We start from the raw sequence: 14,818 nt of genomic DNA on the forward strand, positions 1-14,818 counted from the left end.
TTTTTTAAATATTGTATAAAATTACCTCTAGGTTATGCTTATAAGGTGCATATGAAACATAAATGAATTTTCTGTTTAGACTTGAGTTCCATCCCTAAGATTTCTCATTAATTATATGCAAAATGCATATAATTTTTCCAAAATGCAAAACTTGAAACACTACCGGTCCCAAAACCAAGGGATGCTCAGCCTGTGTATGTATAAAATGTTAAAAATTGTTTCATTTAGGCATATGGGTAGTAATTGTACTCGTCTTGTTTTAAAAATATGTTTTAAACTGTTAGCTGTAAAATGTTTAAAGTTCAAGATGTGCAAGTTGATGGCACAAGTTGAAACTATTTGTAAGAACCAAGGATTCCTCCAAATGCCCCGGAACCCACAGGCAGCTGGGGTTGAGGGGTTCAGCCTTGGAGTAGGGCCTGTGGTGGTTTGCGGGGACTTGGCTGCGGTGGCCACAGGGCTGACAAAAAACTATGAAACTTCCTGGGGAAGCAGAGTAGAGTTTCATAAGAACATAATGGATGGAGAGGAGAAAACCTATGGTGGCTGTGAAGCCCCTGATGCCCTGTATGTCAAATTGATATCTTCTGATGGTCATGAATTTATTGTAAAAAGAGAACATGCACCAACATGAGGAACAATAAAAGCCATGTTGAGTGACCCAGGTCAATTCGCTGAGAATGAAACCAATGAGATCAATTTTAGAGGGATCCCTTCACGTGTTCTATCAAAAGTATGCATGTATTTTCCTACAAGGTTTGCTACACTAACAGCTCCACCAAGATTCCTGAATTCTCAGTTGCGCCTGAAATTGCACTGGAACTGCTGATGGCTGAGAACTTCCTAGATTGTTACATAAAATAAATGATAATAAACTGTTAACTTTTTTCAGAAAAAAAAAAACCAAGACTAGTAGTAGAAACAAATAACTGAACAAAGTTCACTGTGATTGGAATATTCCCCACTCACAATAATTTTTCTCTTGTTTGTATTTTTCTAGTGTACATGCCTTAGACAATAATAAGCTGAGGATGCTTGAACCTGTAGATCTCAGGTGAGGGTGGCACTTTTCTTCCCGATAGATTATAGGCAATTTAAATATAGGAATTGTTTTTTGTTGTTATTGTTTCTGTTGTCATTACTTATGGGACGTACATTTACATTTACAGATACTGCAATGATTATAAGTGATCAAGAGACTTATGAAAGTTTCTACCCCAACCTTTATCCATGCCTTTTTGCTATGTGACTTTACGGGACTTCCCATCAAGTGGTAGAATCTATTCCTTAATCCTTGGCATCTGGGCTGTGACTTTCTTTGACCTAGAGAATGTGGCAGAAATGATGAACTAGTTCTAAACCGACTTCTCAATGCTTTCACTCTCTTAGAACATACCTAGCCACCATGTGAACTGACACAAGCTAGCCTGCTGTATATTAAAAGATATTTGCTCAGTTTTCTCCCGACCTGGCTGACCACAAACTGACCACAGATGCAGAACTGAATCAGGCTGTGAGCAGAAAAACTGGCCAGCTGAGCCCAGCCCAAATTGCTGACTCACAGAATTGTCAGCTAAATAAATGGTGGTGGTTTTAAGCCCTTCAGTGTGAAGTGGTGCTTTGCATAGAAGAAGATAAATGATGCAAGGAATAAAGGAGAAAGGTTAGAAAAAGCAAAGAAAGGAGTCAGGAAGGGAAAAGAGAGGACTTGAGCATATGCATGACTTTTTTCATGGATGTCCTGAATCTAATATTTTAGTTAATGATGGCTGCTATTGCATTGATAAGATTCAGCAAAAACACAAAAGTTATGTTGGATTGCTTCCTTTATTTTCTCACATTTGGAGTCTGAAATTTTATACAGATAGAGAATTCATTATAATTCAGCAGAGGTTGCTTCATTTGTCATTAGTTCATAGCTACAGAAGCACCAACTGTCTTCTAGCAATGGTTAGCTACTTAGTTTCACCTAGCAAGTTTTCCTTTGATTAACTCCATATATCAGAATATTATTGCCTTTCTGTGTCTGTTAGGATACCAGTGCTTTACTTTTTTTTTTTTTAAAGTCGGAGTCTCACTCTGTTGCCTAGACTGGAGTATAGTGGCATGCTCACAGCCACCACAGCCTCAAACTGCTGGGCTCAGGCACTCTTCCTGCCTCAGCCTTCCAAGTAGCTGGAACCACAGGCATGTGCCACCATGCCCGGCTGATTTTTTATTTATTGTAGAGGCGAGGTCTCGCCATGTTGCTCAGGCTGGTCTTGAACCCTTGGGCTCAGGCAATCCTCTTGCCTCCCTCCGCCTTCCAAATTGCTGGGATTATAGATGTGAGCCCAGCTTGGTGCTTTACATTTTTAAGGCTGTTGGTAGTGTACTGAACAAGGTGACTTCTTTTCAGCCATTAACTAGATTCCAGAAGCCACAGGGATTCTAGACTCCAACATGGTGCTCCTAATTTCTTCTCTCCTCCCACCATACAACACCTTTGAGTAGAGAACAATATACCGGGAAATACATAATGAACCGTACCCAGTGAAATATACAGACAAAAATTGGTCAAATACAAGTCTAGAGAAGAGGTATTTTGGGGGGATATTTATTCACAAGTAGAATGTCAGTATGCTACCTTGATACCATGCAAGAGCTTCCAAAAATACTTGTGGACAGAGGAGATATAAGAAAAAGTAGAAGAGATAAAATTAGACAAATATCAAAGCAAAGAATCTCTCAAGCACCTACCCTCTCCCTTTTCTTTACCCTTCCTCCACTTCTGCCAAAGATTTTGAAAAATTGTAAGAAGTTTGGGTCCTTTACCCGCCCCTGCCAGAGCTGTTCACATCAACTGACCAGAGTCCATGACTCCTCCACTCGGAGCCAGTCTGGAATGCCCCAACCTCAGCTTTCTATCCTTTGAAAATACTAAGAATAACGTCCCTGAATCGGTTTTTTGTTTTGTTTTGTTTTGTTTTTTGAGTTGGAGTCTCACTCTGTCGTCCAGACTGGAGCGTAGTGGCCGCTCCCGGCCACCGCAGCCTCGACCTGCTGGGCTCCGGCGATCCTTCCGCCTCAGCCTTCCAAGTAGCTGGAACTACAGGTGCGCGCTACCACGCCCGGCTAATTTTTTTATTTTATTGTAGAGATGAGGTCTCGCCTGCCCAGGCAGGTCTCGAACCCGTGGGCTCAGGCAATCCACTCACCTCAGCCTCCCAAAGGCACAGGATTACAGGCTGAGCCACCAAGCCCGGCTTCTGCATCGGTTTTTACTAGAACCAATCACTTGCTATGCCTGGAACAGGGATCGTACCCAGATTGCCCTTAGCCCCAATAATCATGAAGTGTACATCTATAAGAACAGGAGCCAGTGGGTGAAAGCTCGTGAACTCAAGGAGCACAACGGACACATCACAGGTTTTGACTGGGCTCCCAAGTGTGACTGCATCGACACTTGTGGGGCAGACCGCAATGCCTATGTCTGGAGTCAGAAAGATGGTGTCTGGAAGCCAACCTTGGGGATCCTGAGAATTAATCGCACAGCCACTTTTGTGAAGTGCCCCCCCTACCCCGAACAAATTTGCTATGGGAAGTGGAGCATGACTCATTTCTGTTTGTTCCTTCGAGTCTGAAAATGACTGGTGAGTGAGAAAGCACATAAAAAAGCCACTTTGATCCACGGTCCTCAGCTTGGATTGGCCTCCCAACAATGTACTGCCGGCAGCAGGATCATGCGACTTCAAATGTAGAGTTTCTGCCTACGTTAAAGTAGTAGATGAGAAGCCAGTCAGCATGCCATGGGGCCGCAAGATGCCTTTTGGTCAGTTGGTGCCAGAGTTTGGTGGCAGTGGCACTGGTGGCTGGGTCCAGGGGGTCAGCTTCTCTGTCAGTGGGAGCCACCTGGCCTGGGTCAGCCATGACAGCACTGTGTCTGTTGCTGATGCCTCAAAAAGTGTGCAAGTCTCAACTCTGCAGACAGAGTTCCTGCCACTCCTGAGTGTATCATTTATCTCAGAGAATAGTGTTGAGGCTGCTGGATATGACTGCTGCCCCATGCTCTTTAACTATGATGACCACGGCTGCTTGACCTTTGTCTCCAAGTTAGACTTTCCAAAGCAGAGTATCCAGCGCATGTGTCTGCCACAGAACACTTTTGCAACATGGACAAGCCACTACTGAGGACCACAGTACAGCCTCAGAGACGCTGCAACAGAATAATATTGCTCAAGTGTCTACTTATGAAGTAGACAAGCAAGATTGTCGCAAATTATGCACTACTGGTATTGATGGAGCCATGACCATTTGGGATTTCAAGACCTTGGCGTCTTCTGTCCAGGGTCTCCAGATAATGTGAAGCTGAGTGAACTCCACCATCCAGTATGACAAACCAGCTGACTACAGTGCTGCCATTTGCATGATGGAGAGAATGTCCAGTCCCCAGGAAACACCGAAAACACATATCGCTCAAATGTTGTGTGGTTTTTGTTTGAATATAAAATTGGTGAAAGTGTTGGTTTTAGAAAAGCAGCAGTGGAATTTTTTTTTTTTTTTTTTTTTTTTTGCTATTTCATTCCATTTTTGACCAAAGCGTCTCTTTAAGTAGTTTATTATGGAAAATTGTCACACTAACTTAAAAGAAAGGATAAGGGAGATATGTAAATTGTCTGCTAGAAAATTCACTAAAAATACTGAATGTGAAAGAAAAAAAGGGGGACTCGGAGGATGAACAAGGTAGAGATGCTTGTGTTCATCAGAGAGCAGAGTGGAGTAAAATAGAGGAAACATTGGGTGGAGACATCTGACTTGCTTTTGCTTCTGTAATTTTGGCTTCAGCCATCTTTCTTTTGGATCCTGGTCTTCTTATCCAGTGAGATGCCCTGGCAGATCGAAATAAAATAACTAATGCTGATAAAATTAAAGTGACTAATGCTGATAAGATTAATTCTACCTGTCAGTATGCCTAGACCTGTCAAGCAGTCAAGCTGCAGTGGTCAGTGCACTCTGTGGCCCTCTCAGCCCTCCCTCATGCCAGGGAAAGGACAGATCAGTGCTTCTCAATGCACTTGCAAGAGAATTAGCCAGGTATTTTAATAAATGAGATAGACCGGGCTCCATCCCTGCCCTGCTGAATCAACATCCCTGAGGGCCTAGTAATTCAAGTTCTGAAAACTACTTTAGCTAATTTCCCTGCAGGCATTCAGACATTGGTCCATGAGTAGACTTTTGAAAATCACTGGACAAGATAAAATTAAGGTCCAGATTTTATATGATAGGGTATTTGTAAAGCTTTTCATAGAGCAAATTGACTCCTATAAAATTAGTTTTGGCACTTCCATACATATACTACTTGGGTGAGATGCTAAAGCAGAAAACACAAATATAAACATTTACAGAATGAACGACAAAGTGGAACATGTCAAAGCTGGAGACAAAAGCCCTTTCCAAAAATCGTGGCATATTACTGCCATTTCAGAATGTGGGTACAGTATGATTTTTCAATACATCCCCAAATTCAGATGCTTTAAAGTGAACTTTCTTGATTTTAAAATTATAACAGTTTATTTTTAGAAACTTAAAACACCATTTGCATGCCTCACTGGATGTTTCCATGGATCTAAATGTGATTGTTCTATGAGCTACCTTTGGATATCTGCAGATGTGATGTCACTTTTCTATAATTTCATTTGACGATAAACATTCTGAAGTATTCCAAGTATCAAAAGACTTTAACACAACAAAGAAAATACCCCAGATTGGGTAATGACTAACCTTTACCAAGTATAATTTTTTCACCTTGGTGTGAATTCGGGTAGCATAGACTTCACCCTAAATAGAGACCGATATGAGCTCAGCAGCACCCCCCTCCCCAACACAGACTCAAATAACACACACATATTCATCGCTTAGTGTCTGTTTGTGTGATGTTATATACATTAGGTGTTTGTTTGGGAGCCACCTTCCTTTGGCTCCCAGATCCTTGAGATGAAACAATAATAGCACAACTACTGTTCCCAGTGTTTCCTGAGCTGCGATTTTTGACTCCTTATGGAGAAAGGTGGTGAAACTGCAAGACAAAACGGCTGTTTTCCTTGAGTGATTTTTTTTTTTTTTTTGCAACGGGGTCTCATTATGTTGCACCGTCTGGTCTCAACCTCCTGGGTTCAAGTGATCCTGCCGCCTTGGCCTCCCAAAGTGCTGGGATTGAAGTTGTGAGCCACCATGCCTGGCCCTTCTTTGAGAGACTTTTGAGACTCTGAACATAAAGGGAGGCTGAGGTGAGTGGATTGCCTGAGCCCGCGGGTTCGAGACCCGCCTGGGCAGCGAGACCTCATCTCTACAATAAATCAAAAAATTAGCCAGGCATGGTAGCGTGTGCCTGTAATTCTGGTTACTCGGAAGGCTGAGGTGGAAGGATCGCCGGAGCCCAGCAGGTCGAGGCTGCAGTGGCCGGCAACAGCCACTGCATTCCAGTCTGGGCAACAGAGTGAGACTCCAACTCAAAAAAAAAAAGAGTGCTGCGCTTAGGGACCTGGGTGAGAAAGTCAACACAGAGTCAAGGAGATGGGTGTCCTCCCTATTGCTTTCTGATTATGGCATGACTCTCGAACCCGGAGGATAAAAGAGAAAAGGCTTAATTTGGCTTCCCTGGAATGTTGCAGTTCTTATGGGGGTGGGGTCAGAGGTTCAGCATCTCATGCATGGGGCAGCCCTGGCAGTGCCAAATGACCGACTTTGAGTCACTAGTGAGCAGCCACCATCCACAAAGAGACAGTGGTTGGCATACACCAGTTTATTCCTGTATGTCAGTGAAACCAGCTGGAGAATTCCCAGAAAAGTGATCCTTCTCCACCGTGTACTTCCCCCATCACCATCCATGTGGCCTACTGAATGTCTTACTCACTCTAATGACATCTCCTGAGAACAGACCCAAGTCAATTTAGCCATTCAGAGTCACCAGGCTCTTCTTGGTGGTGATTGGTTGCCTCCAACAATGAGTGATGTCTGGAGCCTGTTGATTTCTCTACAAAGTTATTGCCAGATATTGTTTTGTTTTTTTTTAAGCAAAGCTATAACTAATTCTTCCACAAGTTATTGCTTAGGAAGCAGACATCAAAGCATGCAAACAACGAGGTCTTGCAAACTTGTGGAAGTCCTCACTCTCCGCCCTTTCCCCCTCCACCAGGTGCTCCAAAGCCTCACCCTGACACAACCGCAGCAAATACTCTGATGGCAGAAAAGCTACGTGTCTAGTCTCATAGAGCAAAACATTCTCCATAAAGTGGGAAAGTTGGGAGTAAGTAAAGTTCTAGAACTAGGGCACAACTCAAAAAATACTAGCTTACTGGGGCTGTCAAGGATTAATCATGCCAGGGTAGATTTTTATGTACGAATCTTTTCAGCCAACTTATATTGAACACTATTCATTTCTCCAACTACATTTTTTTATTTTTTGGAGTCAGAGTTTCACTCTGTTGCCCAGGCTGGAGTACAGTGGCTTGCTCACAGCCACCACAGCCTCAACTTACTGGGCAATACTTCTGCCGCAACCTTCCAAGTAGCTAGAGCCACAGGCATGTGCCACCACGCCCGGCTAATTTTTTGATTTATTGTAGAGACGAGGTTTTGCCATCTTGCTCAGGCTGATCTAGAACCCCTGAGCTCAGGCAATCCTCTTGCCTCGCCCTCCCTTGGATTGAGGCTTGAGCCACCGTGCCTAGCCAACTACATATTTTTAATATTTCTCGTGCCAGTTTATAAACTCTGGTACTGAATCAGATTGTGAGATGTAAAACACATTCTGTGAAGCCCCTCTGTGAAGAATGAACTATGGAAAAAGGGCTTCCAAGTTCTAAACACCCACCCTGGAAGTATCCTGAAGTGGAAATTACTGAGTAGCATTCTTAACTTGTTATGTGACCATGCCTGCAGTATAGATTAATGTTAATTTGCACATACATCCACACCTCACACTGCCCAGATACATTTTAGATAACAGTGTAATATTCCACAGAACACTGTGACACTGTGTTTGGTGAAGGAACCTACTTTATAGTGAAGTAACATTACAATAAGAGTTCAAGCCCATGGTATTCAGTGATCATACTCTCACCTAGAAGCAGCTGGTCTTGTGGGATAAAATGGCGTATGAAGACTCTGGCACAATATTAATTAGGAGAAAATACCACATGAGATAGAGGTGCTGTTCATAGATTTGGTATCCGCTTACCCACTCTAAATAGCAACCAGCAATGGGACTCTTTCCCCCTGAATGTAAAGGGACAGAATCCAAGAGGTAGAAGTGAAAGGTATCCCTCTCACATTCACACACAAAAATGGTCTTTTCATACAATTTCTTCTCATTCAGTAACAAACATATTTCTCCTTGATAATCAAGATCAGTTTTTTTGACCAATATGCCAACATCATAAAGTTGTTTTTTCTTCCTCTTTTATTTATTTATTTATTTTGAGTTGGAGTCTCACTCTGTTGCCCAGGTTGGAGTGCAGTTATGTTTTAGGGCTCATGTGATGAGATTGGGCCCACCTGATAACACAGCATTATCGCCTTATTTTAAGGTTTGTAACCCTAATTATATTTGCCAAGTCCCTCTTGGCAAATAAAGTAACATATTCACAGGCTCTGGGGATTAGGGTGATTAAGTGGATATCTCTGAGAGTCCATTCAGCCAACTGCAGTTGGAAATGATGTTGGTATCCCACCAGACCAGATTTGTGGCACAGTTTTGGTTCTTGCTATGGCTAGATGGTCTCCAAATTTAGTTCTCCAGCACTCTCAGCTGTTCAAGCTACTGTGAACTACTCAATATTCCTCTGTAAATGCCTCTTCTGCTTCTTTTTTGCAACTAAAATTCTGATACAGAGTCTCATCACTTTCAGCACCGTTGACAAATATTGGATGACATTTCTTGGCTTAAAAATTTTTTTTCCAAATAACTATAACTGAAAGACTGTACCACAAATATTTTCTTTACAACTTTTTGGCAAAATATGGTATCTTGGGGTGAAAAGTCTCCTTTTCTTTACTGAGACAGTCTCATCTGAGACATGTAGTATCACTGTCTATAACTCTGTCATATGAAATAATTCCTATATTCTTGACTGACCATTATAGTAGAAAATGATTGAGGAAGTAGTTAATGAAGGGCCTCTTCCATCCAGCTTGCTTCCCTCAGTCCTATATTCAGTCTAGATTGTCCTACAAACACCATCTGGAATTGCAGAGGAAACAATCACTCTATATCATTTAGTTAAGTTCTTGGAACTATGCCTTGAACTAATTGCTCCCTTTCTTTCAAGAGATCATCCGCGGTAATCCCACAATGCCTTGCTTCTCTGTTTACTTTAGAAGCATCTGATTTCTCCTCTCTTTACTGCCACCTGCACTCTCATCCTCTTCCTGCCTGGGACACCTCAGAGTCTGGTACATGGTCCTCCTCTTCCTGCCTCTGCAAAGCCTTCATTGCACTTCGGACATGCTCACCTGGAAACAGCAGATCCTCCTCCAACTCTTGTTGACTTTGCCTTTTTTGAAACCTGGATCTCCCCGCCCCGCCCCAGCCCCCACAATTCCATTTTTCCAAGGTTCTCCCAGATGAAGGCCTTGTATCTCCTTTTCTTACTCCCTTGCACTGCGGGGCTGGGAGGCAGTATGAATGTTCTCCTTGCCTCCAGGTGCCTCTTCCAAACCCTCCCGCCTCCCTCCTGCAAAATCCTAGCTCCCATTTGACTCAGGCCGTCAGGATGTATGAGAAGTTCCTCTCCTCCTCCTCCTTACTCTCATCTATAGACATCTTTCTCTTTCTCATTTTTTTTTTTCTTTTTTTTAAGTTGGAGTTCAGTGTCACGCTCATGGCCACCACAGCCTCAACCTGCTGGGCTCAGGTTATCCTTCAGTCACCATGCCTGGCTAATTTTTTTGATTTATTGTAGAGATGAGGTCTCACCAAGTTGCCCAGACTGGTCTCGAAACTGTGGGCTTGGGCAGTCCTCTCACATTGACCTCCCAGAGTGCTGGGATTATAGGTGTGAGCCACCTTACCCAGCCTCATTTCTTAACAGAAGAGGTCATTAATAGTGCTTAAACAAAAGGGCTCACTTCCAGATGTATTAGAAGCCAATACTATGGCACCAGGTTTTTGAGAATTACCGTGAGTCTATGAACAAGAAAATAAGAGTCTAGCTCAAATCTGTCTCCCTATGCTGACTTTAAGGCAGTAACTTTATTGCAAAAAAAGTGGGTAGATTCTGGGATTAGCAGGTGACTGGTGATGTAAGCACGCTCATTCTTATTTAATGAACAGACTTCAGTTGGCCATATTGGTTCCAACGAATTTTAATGAGTTTTGAAAAACTTTTAAGTGGAGAGAGTTTTAGGGTGTCAGCAAGTTGTTTTTTTATTTTTTTTAGATTAGAAAATATAGTTTATTTAGAAAGTAAACTAGAGAGAGAGAGGGAAAGAGATTGATTCACGTCCCCAAGGTAGGAGAGGGGGCCAAAGCTTAGGAAACATGGTGGGGACCTTAGTTCAAAGAGCACATGGTCACACCAGAGCCTAGTAAAGCAATGGCCTTGTTTCTTTTTTTAACTGTCTATCCTGACTCAACAGTTTCTGTTAGTCATTGGTTTCTTTAAGTCTTTGGGGCACAGTTTCAACTTTTGGCCTCTGCTCAGATTCCACCTTCAAACAACAAACCTACCTGCTGGCCAATCAGAAAGAAGAGCCTGTGTTGGTCTAGGAATGTGGAGGACAGTATCAGGTTGGTGGCCAAGGACCAGGAACCAGAAGGAGCAGCCATTGCAGAAAGGTACAGATGACTGGTTTCCACCTCTTTCCCTAACCGAGTTCGTAGAGAATAATATGGTGAGAAAGACCCCAGAAATGCTTGATCTAGGAAATGGAGGCTCTGGATTTGTGGAATTGCTGAAAATTCGTGATCTTTGGTAGGTGAAATTAAGGTGAAGTAGGATCCGAGCGATTAAATAACAGCCCACCGACTTAATTTTAACAAAGGAGAAGTTTATTAGTCAAGGCTCTGCCAGCTGGCGACCGCTTGCAGGAAGAGAATTCCAAGCAAGACAGCCCCGAGCCGCCACTCAGAGCTTCCTTAAGTAGTCTTAGCTTATATCTTGGTTAGCTAAAGTTAGAGTTGGACATTTTCCAGAGCTCTTATCGCAATATTCTGCTGATATCAGCAAGCTAGCCAGTTTACAGAAGCAGATGTGCTAATTAGGCAAGTGTGGTGGGTAAGGATACAATTAATCTTGCAATGTTTATAGAAAAAAAAAACTTCAAAAAAGTCTCCTGGAAGGGAGTAACACCTGTTTCAAGGCTGAAGCCATCTCTTTGATCCCCCCTTACAATCCCAGGGGCAGAAGCTGCTTCTTGTCCCTCTTACAAAGGCAACCCATGGGCTACAAACAATAGAACCAAAGAGTTAATATTATCCTTAAAGTAAAAGATGTTTTCATTACTGAAGCAAAGAACGGGCTGGCTTTCTAACGGAATGAAAGTCAAATATATCAACAGATAATATACTAGAGAAGATTTGTCACTTATAAACTCATGTGTATTTATTTTAATATGTTTCATTTAAAAATAAAAAAGAAATAGTAAAATGATAAAATAAATTATCAACTGAGCAAATATATTTAAAATATTAAGCATGATAGTGTGGGTGAAATGGAGAAGGCCTAGGAGTTCCAGTAGGCGTAAACAGGGTGGTCAGACCTGTGAGAAAAATGTCTGCGTGCTCACCCTATTTTAAATTTACCTACAAGAAACTCGTTAATGTTTAACTTACACTGAACCTGCCTCAATTTTATGGATGAAGAAATTAAGGTTCAGAAAAGAAATTAAGGATCAGAGAAGATAAATGACTTCCTCAAAGTCACAGAGTCAGAAGCAGAGTCAAGCCTGGAATCTAGGCCCTCAAATCCCCATTCAGTGCTTCTGAAATTTACTCACACAGATTTCCTTACAACTTGAATTTTTAGGGGTTTCCAACCTCCTACCTGATGACTACCTCTCTCTCTGTCCCTCTCTGTGTCTCTCTGTCCCTTGTCTCTCTCTCTCTCTCTCTCTCTCTCTGTTTCTCTCTCTCAATTAGTATTACCCTTATCAACCCATTGGCCTCTAGGCCAAATTACCATCTCTTTAAATCCTCATCTGACTGGGTAAAGGAAACTGTTTTATAACTACTTTGCATTCTCTGTTCTCTGAATACTTTTGTTCTTTTTATCTGCATTAGATCACTAACATTTTAAGAAATAATTTATGAGGGAAATGTCACTAGGCCTTCTCAAGTTTATGTATTGAAAATACCATACCGTATTCTTACATTCCATTTTCTCCATAAAAATTCCATAGTCAGCAGCCGAGCATGGTGGTTCAGTCTGTAATCCTAGCACTTTGGGAGGCCGAGGCCAAGAGGATTGTCTGAACCTGGGGGTTCGAGACCAGCCTAGGTAGCTTGGTGAGATCTGGTCTCTACAATAAATCACAAAAACTAGCAGGTGTGGTGGCGTGTGTCTGTAGTTCCAGCAACTGGGAAGGCTGAGGCAGAAGGATTGCCTAAACCCAGCAGGTAGAGGTTGCGATGGCTGTGAATGTGCCACTGCACTCCAGCCTGGGTGACAAAGAGACTCCAACTAAAAAAAAATAAAATAAAATAAAATAAATTCCATAGTCTAATTTAAAATTTTAAGTGACCCCTTAGGCAATTAATTATTCTATAAATTCAGCACTAAAGTCTTTTATATAGTTGTTAAAATAAATTCTGTTGGAAGTAATTGATGAAATAGTTTCACTGATTGCTTACTCTCATTTCTCTGTGGAATACGTGATCATTCTGAGTTGAACTCACTATTTGTTTAATTTTTTTTTTTTCCTGAGAAATAGAATGTTTGGAACCACTTAACTTTCATTCCAAACTTAGCTGTTGACTTTCTTTTCAAGGTCACTTTTTCAAAAGAAATAAATGTGTGTTTTGGTATGTGTTTGTTGTTTCATTTTATTTTGTTTAATCCAATCAAAGGCATAGTGAACAAATAGAGAACAAAGTTCAGTCAAGATTTAGACACTGGGAAGCCAATTAAGTTCACATACTAAGATCACTCTGGAACGCTAACTTCAAATTCAAGAGGACTGCAAAATCACTAATTACTGTACGTTCCCAAATGATTGAATTTTAAATGTTATTTACAAATGCCAAGAGTCTACTCTTTTATATTGTTTTCTTATAGGTTTTGATTCCCAGTAAGATACTTCATTATCTAATGTCTATCTTAGAAATTGTCCTATGGCTACCTTATCCTCGTTCCAGTGAGCAGAAGTAGATGTTTTGTGTTCCTAACCTCATCTCTAGCACCATGTTAAACACATGTTCACAGTTGCACAATACTGACTGTTTGTCTGTCTAAAGATTTGCAAAAGCAGCAGGTCCAGATAACGATGAAGAGGGGAAAGACTCAAATGTGTGCTCTGGGAACACCCCTATGGTCTTGTGCAACGAACCTTTGATTTCCAACATTTTCACAAAGCAAACACTTAGCTCTCTTATAAGAGATTGAAATATATCATGGCTGGCCAGTCGCGGTGGCTCATACCTATAATCCCAGCACTTTGGGAGGCTGAGATGAGAGGATTGCCTGAGCCTCCGGGTTTGAGACCTTATCTTTACAATAAATCAAAATGTTAACCAGGTATGGTGGCATGTGCCTGTTGTTCTAGCTACTCGGAAGGCTGAGGTGGAAGGGTTGTCTGAGCCCAGCAAGTCGAGGCTCCCGTGGCCGGGAGCATGCCACTGCTCTCCAGCCTGGTTGACAGAGTGAGACTCCAACTCAAAAAAAAAAAAAAAGAAATACACTATGGTCTATCAGGTCTTTCCTCCAGTGAAAATAGAATGAGAAGTATTCCATCTAATACAATGCATGAAAAGGGAACTACACTGTAAATGTATAGCCAAGGAATAAAATTGCATGAAATAAAGTACAAACAGACACTCTAAGGAAAGTTCTTTCCTTCCCTTGCAAATATCAGTTCACCTCAGACCTATTGGATAAGTGTGTCAAAATATGGTCTGGCCTCATCAGACTGAGGACGATGAAAGGGTCTAGAGTGTGACCCAATGTGCCGGAAGCCCAGACTTCTAACTGGTGACCTAGAGACAGACTCAGTTCATTATTACATACATATTTGAGACTTAGGATACGTCAATTTTTTTGTGGAGAAACAATCTGGAACATTTCTCTGTTATAAATTCACTTTGGTTAAGGGAACTTTGTAAAGGGTTTCTCTTCTTTCAGTGATTGTGACAAAGCGCATCAGCTGTTAACAACTCTTTGTATCTAGTAAATAAATCTCAGTTAGATTTCATATGATAAATACTAGTGTGCCTTACCACCATTCCCCTCCATGATCATAAACAAGTCATCGCAATGTGACCTCCTCAGTGTCTCTCCTATCTGTCCACCCTTCTCTTTCTACCACCATCATTCAGTTTCACACTGCCCTCCCTGTACTTACATTCTGACAACCATGTTCCATTCTGGCTCCCCACTAATCTCCTGTCAAGCCTAGGCTCAGATACTTCAAAGGCTTTCCCGTGCTGTCAGGATAATACATAATCCAAAGCACAGGATAAAAATTCCACAATGCAAATGCCTTGCACACCTGACCTGATGCCAGCCAACCCCCTTCCACCTCTCCTCACTTCAGCCCAGTTGTTCTCCAACCCACCAGACAGAATACTTGATTATCTGGAGAGTGGAACTACTATTGAGAGGGGTGTGTGTGTGGTGGTGAGGGG

The 14,818-nt window shown here is 41.9% G+C and overlaps 2 pseudogenes; both read left to right on the forward strand.

Moving 5' to 3' along the window:
* Positions 1 to 517: 517 nt before the first annotated feature.
* Positions 518 to 864, forward strand: LOC103260948 (annotated as a pseudogene).
* Positions 865 to 3,282: 2,418 nt separating this feature from the next.
* Positions 3,283 to 4,345, forward strand: LOC103260945 (annotated as a pseudogene).
* The last annotated feature ends 10,473 nt before the right edge of the window (positions 4,346 to 14,818 follow it).

Source organism: Carlito syrichta, unplaced genomic scaffold (assembly GCF_000164805.1).
Source record: "Carlito syrichta isolate Samal-C Ts95f unplaced genomic scaffold, Tarsius_syrichta-2.0.1 Scaffold303478, whole genome shotgun sequence".
NCBI classification, from domain to species: domain Eukaryota; kingdom Metazoa; phylum Chordata; class Mammalia; order Primates; family Tarsiidae; genus Carlito; species Carlito syrichta.